Here is an 8,423-nt window from a genome sequence, read left to right on the forward strand (position 1 = left end):
TATGTTGTACATAGTATTTCTTTTTTCATCCTTTTATTTTCATTCTTTCTATATCCTTTACATTAAAGTGTCTTTTGTGAGGAGGCTTTACCCCACAGTCTGACAACTTTTACCTTTTAATTAGGGTATCTAGTACAACTAAAATATATTTAAAATAATTATTGACATCTTTGGGTTTAAATCTTGCATATTACTATTTATTTCTTTATTTGTCCTACTTTCTACAACTTTTTTACATTCAGAGTTCTCCCTCTTTAAATAAACAGCTGTACTTTAGAACAGTTACCTTCTTTTATCAAAAGACACATTCTTTAGCATGCAGAAATGTTTTCCTTATTACTTTAAGTAGTTTTAATTAGAACTTAAAGCCATTAGGTACCTTAATTTTCAGTGAACACTGAGAAGTAGGCTATTGTAAACTGTTACACTAGCATTCTTTAGATTGATGAATTTATGAACACATTTTATAATTTCTGTAACCATGTGCTTTGCAGTACAATTTCTCACTAAGCACAAAATATATCTACTTAGCAAAACTTTAAGGTTTTAGGTTACCACAAAGATTCTCAGGCTGTTTGTAGGTATATACACACTGTAATACATTAACACACTATTATTAAAATGTTTACTTGCTATACTTATTTAGTTTACTCATTCCTAACAACCATGCTCACAAAACTTTTACCAAACATTAGACTAAAGTCAAGCTTCTCTTTAAGCATTTTTCCCTGAAAGATTTAACAAATAACATCAACTTAAATGACTTTAGGTAAACTTAGGCAGCTGATAACCATAAGGACATGTCTGCTTGAGTTCAACTTAAATTAGCATTAATGCTTAGTATTTTCTATTAGAATTTTCTGGAAGTTTCAGAATGCCCAATTTTTACAAGCACTTGTTTTTTAATCAATTCTTATTAACGCCATCAGGAGGTAGAAAAAGATCTTTCATTTACACATTTAGACACACAAACATACAGACTGAGATGTAATGACTGTAGTTAGCAATACTATTCATAAAAGAACATATACACAGACAGATAAACCGATACAAAGATTTAAGTTACTGATATCCAATTGCCTTCTTTTATTTTTTTAGCTTATTTAACTAAAACTCTCTCAGTTCTCAAGAATACACTCTACGGGCGAGCAGTTTATATAACTGGGTTAAGGTCTAGATGGCCCCAGACTAACAGGGCCGATGAAGGCTCTGAACTGATAGGGACTGTGTGTGTCCAGGGGGCTGGGAATGAAATGCAAGTACAATTCTAGCTCCAGTCACTTAAAGCCAGGCTGTATTGTAAAAGATTAATTTCTTCCGTTTCAGGGAGTCTAGTTTAAAACCTTCCCAATTTTTGAAGATAATGATGAACCCAGTAAGTAGAATAGATTTTCACCAAAAAAATTTAGAAAACTAGTCCCATATTGTAGTAGTCCATGGGCTTTTGACTGTTTTTCTTCCTTGCAGCAAAATTAATTTAGCTGCATAACCTTATTGTATTGTATGCTTCTCTCAGGGGCCAAGCCTCTCCATCAGAGAGTTTGTATTGACGCCAGGCTTGTGTGCAGAAGATAAGACACTTCTTTTTCAGGGTCTGGGGATCAAATTGCTCCCAGTTCTTTAGAATGCATGCCACAGGCGTGTCTGGCTTTAAACGTGAAGAGGATGCTCCCATCCCCGAAGCTATCCCGGATGAGCCCCCAAAGATGATGCCGGGGTTCTTGTTTGTGGGGTCGAAGAATGAACTTAGCAAACACACAAGGTAGGAGAGCCAGGAAAAGGCATTTATTTAGAGATAAAGTGAGAGGACAGAGCTCCTGGCTCACGCCTGGAGGGGTTGAGAGCCCCACCCCCCCTTCATTTTTGAAGGAAACTTTTATATCAAATGCAAGGTTGAGTTTTCTTCTTTCAAGGCTTTGAAGATGTCACTCCCTTTTCTTCTGGCTTTCATTTCACTTGATCACAGAAGTCAGTGATCAAGTTTACAATGATTTCTCTGAGGCAATATGTCTCTTGATTGCTTTAATATTTTACTTTGTCTTGGGTTTTCAAAAGTTTTATCATGATGTGCCTAGCTGTGGTTTTCTCTGTGCTTTTTCTAGGGTCAGTGGTACTTCCAGCATCTATAGCTAGATGTTGTTGGTCAGTTCTGGAAAATTCTTGGGCATTATTTCTTCAAACATTGTTTTTTGTTCCATTGTCTGCCTCTTCTGTTTTTGGAAAAAATATGTATAAAGCCATTTAACCATGCCCCATTTATTTATACACAGTTTTCTGTATTTTTACCCTTTCCTTTTTTTTGTACATGCTTCAGTATGGATATTTTTCTCCTAGTTTCTCTTCCAGCTTACTGACCTTGCTTCAGCTATGTCTAATCTGCTGCTAAATCCATATGTTAAAGTGTTAATTTACAGGGTATTTTTAGTATCAGAATTTCCACTTCATTTTTCTATATGATTCTCTTCTCTGCTGATGATCTCTACTTAGCTATATGATTTCTTGAACCTATTAAACAGTTATTTTAAAGTCCATGTCTGGAAGCTCTGAAATCTGTACCTCCTCTGAGTTAGTGTCTATTGTTTTCATTTTTTTCTCTTGTCATGTGTTGTTTTTTCTCCTGGTATGCTCAAAAAATTTTTTATGGAATACCAGATATTATATATGATTACATAAAGAGAGAATCTGAGGAGCTGGACAATGTCATCTTCCTAAAGACAGAATTTACTTTGACTTCCTGCAGTTAGTGCAGGTCAGAGCAGATCACCTAACTTCGAGGAGGGACTGAGCTAATTCAAATCTTTGTGAGGATTGGTGACTTTTTTGTTCACTCCTAATCCTAGTTGCAGCCCTTTAGGGATACCAACTTAGCTCTGTTTACCAGACCTCTTCTCCTTCGTGGGTCCTGACTGCCTCTCTTTGCCCCTCCAGCCCTGAAAGACTATGGGAATCCCGCTCATCTCCTCAGTCTCTCAGCCACTGCTTGGAAGTGGCGTATGCCTTGAGGGGAAAAATGATGCCCCCCTGTCAAGCTCACCTCTCTGTGTCTCCCTTCTCTTTGGCGTCTTGATTTCTCAAGTCCTTGCTGCACTGGTAGTTCCCCATTGTCTCCAAATGTTTTTTTTCCACATTTTATTCAACTCTTCTAGTGTTTATCAGCAGAAGGTTTGGTCTGCAACAAGCTATTCTGGCATTATCAGAAGTGAATTTCCTCCTGTGTCCTTGGGATCTGACTCTAGTAAGCTTTGATAAAAAAGCTTTGGTGTCTAGTAAGTTTTAGACATCATGAGAGGTTTTCAGCTCTGCTAAAAAATCTTGTGTATTTTCTGCTAGAGACCATTTTTTCCAAGCAGTCCATCATTTTCCAATGAGCCTCAGTATGTTCCAGTAGGAAATAGTATTTAAAGACCACAAGCCGGACATTAAAGAATGTTCTTTACTCCTGAGTTGCATTGTTTCTCTGCCTTTTCAGTGGATAGAGCTAGGAAATAGGCACCTTCTAGAAAGCAAAATGACAGAGTTCATACTGACAATTTCAGTTCATGGGAAAGATTATAATGCATTTTATTTCTTTGATTTGTATCTCTTTTATGCTGAAAATTGTTAATAACATTAACATTATTACTTATTTGCTTCTTTCTAAAATGTGTATCTATACACACACATGTGGTGTGGTTTATTGTAATCTGTGTGTGTTAAAATAACAACACCATCATAACTACTAACAAAAGACTGAATGCAATTTGATACATCTTTCTGTTTATTTGTCTTCAGTATATATTCCACCAGGGATATGCAGTCAAAACATTTTGTTTCAAAATCTTCAAATTATTCTGCTCTGTATGATTATGCCATCAACTTGATATAGAGATAGCTTATTTATTTGTGTTTGTTTACAATTTTAAGGGATTGATTTTTTCTCTTTGATTTAATTTTGCTTTTAAATTATATGAAATATTAAACAGTTCTAAATCAAAAACTATAAAACAAGTTACATTTAGAGAGCTTTAACTTTCACCACTGTCTCCTCTGTCCATTTTCTTTCTTCACCAACAGGAAACCACTTTTGTTAGTTTTTCATTTATTCTTTCACTAAATATTATATATACATTGCTCCAAATCCCCATTTTCTTTACAGAAAAGATTGCCTACTATATGCACTTTTCTACTACTTGCTGTCGTTACCTTGTTGTATATATTCTATAGATACCACTTGATAGCAGTGTATCCTAAGTCTTTTTTAGTGCAGCTTTATGTAGATGCACTTAAGTTTATTCACCCGGTCCCCTACTGATGGACATTAGGTTGTTGCCAAACATTTGCTGTTACAAACATTTTTGCAATAAAGAGCCTGTGCATATATAATTTTATGTTTCTGTCAGTGTACCTCTGGGATAGACTCATAGATGTAGGATTGTTGGCTCAAAGGATAAGTGAATATGCAATTTTGCTAAATATTGCCAAATTCTTCTTCATAGCAGTTATGTCATTTTAAAATGAAACGTCTAGAAACACAAATACAACCAAGTTTCTCCTGTGTCTGAAACTCTTCTGTGGCCTGAGGATAAAATCCAAACTCCTTACCAAGGGCTACAAGAATGGGATAACCTGGCCCCGGGGTCCTCCCCACCCTCATGCCATCAGTCCTTGGTGTACCAGGCCCCCTGAATTTGCCTTGTTCTCTCTGTCCCTTGTCCTTTTCACATGTTGGCATTGTTTTCTTCCCTTTCTCTGCTGGCCTCCCACAGATCCTTCCAGACTCAGCTTATCTGCCACCTATTTCCAGAAGGCCTTCCCGCACACCTTTCCATTCTCACATGTGCTCTCACAACTCCCTGGGCTTCTCGGACTGCAGAACTCATCGTCTGCGTGCCTGCCAAGTGGCTGTTCCAGAGCTTTTCCTCCCTGTGGGCCTGTGACCTCTAGGAGAAAGGAGCTGTGTCAGCTGGAGAAGGCTTTGAGGCGTTCGGCAGAGCAACGGCATGATCTTTGTTTTAGATGTACACCTTGGGCCCATGTGTGGAAGAAGGACCAGAGGGAACCAAGATGACAGATGACAGACCAGTCAGCAGGCTGTGGCCATGGCCCAGGTGAGAAGAGATGAGGATCTGCTGGGGGAAACGGTGGGGGCGGGTGGGGGGCAAGAGGAAGAAAAAAAGAATTCCAGATTCATTCTGGAGTCCGCACGGACAAGACTGGGTGGGGATGGGGTGTGGCAGCTGAGAGATGGGAGAGCAGAGCCCGACTGCACACGTCCGGTTGGACCAGCTGGAGGAGGAAGAGGCGAAGGAGCTCCTGTTGGAGGAGGAGGAGGTGCTCCGAGTTTGGGGCTCCTGTGGGGCATCGCAGTGACGGCAACAGGCGCTATCTTTAGGCCTATGATGGATGTTCTGCTTTTACATGTAATTATAATGCTAGACATTTACTGAGGCCTCTTGTGGCTCCAGGAGCTATCTGCACCCGCCACAGCCACCATCTCAGGTACGCGTGCCGTCCGTCTGCTTTCTGCACCTCTCCACTTGGATGTCTAACAGGCATCTCAGATTTAATGGAGCCCAAACCTAAGTCCTCATTTGTAGCACATCAGCGTGAAGAGGCCTGGCAGTTAACACCGACTCTGGAGCAGAAGGCTTGGGTTTGGGTTCCATCTCCGCTTACATACACTTTGACCTTGCTAAAACATTCTCTGTGCCTCAATTTCTCATCTGCAAAATGGTCACGATAATAAAGGTCCCTACATTTATCGTGTTGTTAAGAGGCTTAAATCTGTTACTGTACACAAAGCTCTCAAACAATGCCTGGCACAGAGGAAGCACCCTCATTTTTTCCATCACCACCTCCAAATCCACTCCCCCTGAGGCATTCCTCGGCTGCATTCAAGACCAAGCCTAGATCCCGTTCTTGCTTCTTCTCTTTTCGTCACCCTACAGACTGCAAGTTTCAGGGCAGCCTCCAGAGTACATCTCAGATCCCGGCGGGGCTGCCTTGTCTCTTCCTAGACAGCTGCGACAGCCCCAGCAGCTCTCAACCCATCCTCTCCTGGGCCTCCCAACACCAGCTGTCTGCTGCCACCAAAGCCACTTCTCAAAGTGCTTCTCAAACTGAGCACCGATCTGCTCTCCTGCCTGTTGTGAGCCCTTCTGCCCTCAGCACGGGCAGGCCGCCACCTTTTCCTGCCTGGACTGCCAGCCACACTGCCACCTTCTCTCAGCCCTCCTGAGAACGGGCCACATCTTCTCATCTAGAAAAGTCTTCCTGGATCTCAGCTTGACCAACTTGCGGCACAATAGTGTTTTAAAATCCTCCCATTTGGCACAACTCAATAACTGCACATCAGAGAGGGCCAGGAACTTGTTCACGTTCCCACGAGGGGTTTCTCTGCTTGCCCCTTTACGTTTCCGGAGCTGCGTGCGTTCCAAGCCCGCGCTTAGACTGTTAGAAAGCTGGGGTGACTTTGCCTGGGGCTGCCTTCCCTGAACGAGATGCTGGCTGTGGAAGACCTTGAGGTCGGCAGGCAGGTGAACCGGCCGGCGGGCTGTCCGCCCTGTTGCTGTTGGGGTGATTTATAAGGAGCCTTCATAACGGCCTTACCCAAGGAGCCTCATCCAGGCCTGCCCTTTTGAAGAAGCAGCGTGTGATTCTATGCCAAGGACAGTGTGGAAGCCAAGCTGGTGGCGTGGGGAGCAGCGGCCGGTCCCTGCATCCCACTGCCACGGTTCCTGGGGCCCCAAGCCACCAGGGCGCCCAGAGAGCACAGGCGCGGCTTCCCCCGCCTGCGCCTCCAGGCGGCACGGAACGGCTCTGCAGTGCCACCCAGAGGCCGCCACGGCCAGCCAGAGAGTCGTTGCTGGGAAGGCGGGTTTGGGGGATTGCCCGGAGTGGCTGGTACCAGGGAGGTGTGGAAGTTGGCCGGGCTGAGCTCTACGGAGGTAATTTCTGAGTGGATGGCTGCACATCCGGCCCCCTCAGAGCCGGTCTCCTGTGGCCGCCTCCCCACCCCTGGCACCCATACTCGTCACACCGTGACCCAGAGAGCTCCAGAGAAACCCAGGAGCCGCCTCCAAACCTCTCGTTTTCACTAAATGGTAGAAACAGGAGAGCAAGTCCAGCAACATATTTATGTGCACGAGTTGTTCAGAAGATGAGGTAAGGATAGCACTTCCAACGAGCTGCAGCGGAGGGGCCACGAGTGTGGGTGTTTGGACGGTTAGCTGACCAATTCAGAAAAGGACATCTCAGCCTCCACCTCACACCGTGCATTCAAGCAACATCCAGATGGATGGAAGAATTTAACGTCACACTAGAAGAAAGTATTGGTAAATATTTTCAAAGGCTTGGAGTGGGAAGATATTCTAAATATAATACCAAACACAGAAACTATAAAGGAAAAGACTGACAAATTTAATTCAAAGTTTAAAAGCTTCTGTGTATTAAAAAAAGACCATGAAAGATTAAGTTGGCCAACAAATATGTGAAAAGATGTTCAACATCAGAGGTCATCAGGGAAATGCTAACCAAAATCACAATGAGGTATTACCTCACACCAGTCAGAATGACTAGTATTGAGAAGACTAGAAATAATAAGTGCTGGCACGGATGTGGAGAAAAGGGAACACTTATACACTGTTGGTGGGAATGTAAATTGGTGTAGCCACTACGGAAAGCAGAATGGAGGTTCCTCAGAAAACTAAAAATAGAGACACCATACAACCCAGTAATTCCACTTCTGGGTTTTTACATAAAGAAAACAAAAATCCTGACTTGAAAAGATATATGCACCCCCATGTTTACTGCAGCATAATTTATAATGGCCAAGATATGGAAGCAACCAGTGTCCATCAATAGATATGGATAAAAATGATGTGGTACATATACACAATGGGATATTACTCAGCCATAAAAGAGGAGATCTTGCCATTTGTGACAATGTGGATGGACCTAGAGGGTATTATGCTAAGTAAAAGAAGACAGACAGAGAAAGACAAATATCGTATGATTTCACTTCTATGTGGAATCTAAAAAACAAAAAACCAAACAAACAAACAGAAACAGAGTCATAAACACAGAGAACAAACTGGTGGTTGCCATAGGGGAGGGGGTTGGGGGGCTAGGTGAAATAGGTGAAGGGGGTTAAGAGTTACAAACTTCTAATCATAAAATAAATCATGAGGATGAAAAATGCAGCAAAGATTCATAGTCAATAATATTGCAATAACTTTGTATGGTGACAGATAGTAGCTGTACTTATTGCAGTGAGCATTTCATAACATGTATACTTGTGAAGTTGCTATGTTGTACATCTGAAACTAATATAATATTGTATGTCAGCTATACTTCAAATAAAAGTAAAAAAATTTTAAAACTATCATCATAGATGAAGTTAAAAACCAAAATAACATACTCAGAAAAAATGACATGTATGAAAG

Source organism: Manis javanica, chromosome X (genome assembly GCF_040802235.1).
Source record: "Manis javanica isolate MJ-LG chromosome X, MJ_LKY, whole genome shotgun sequence".
NCBI lineage: Eukaryota > Metazoa > Chordata > Mammalia > Pholidota > Manidae > Manis > Manis javanica.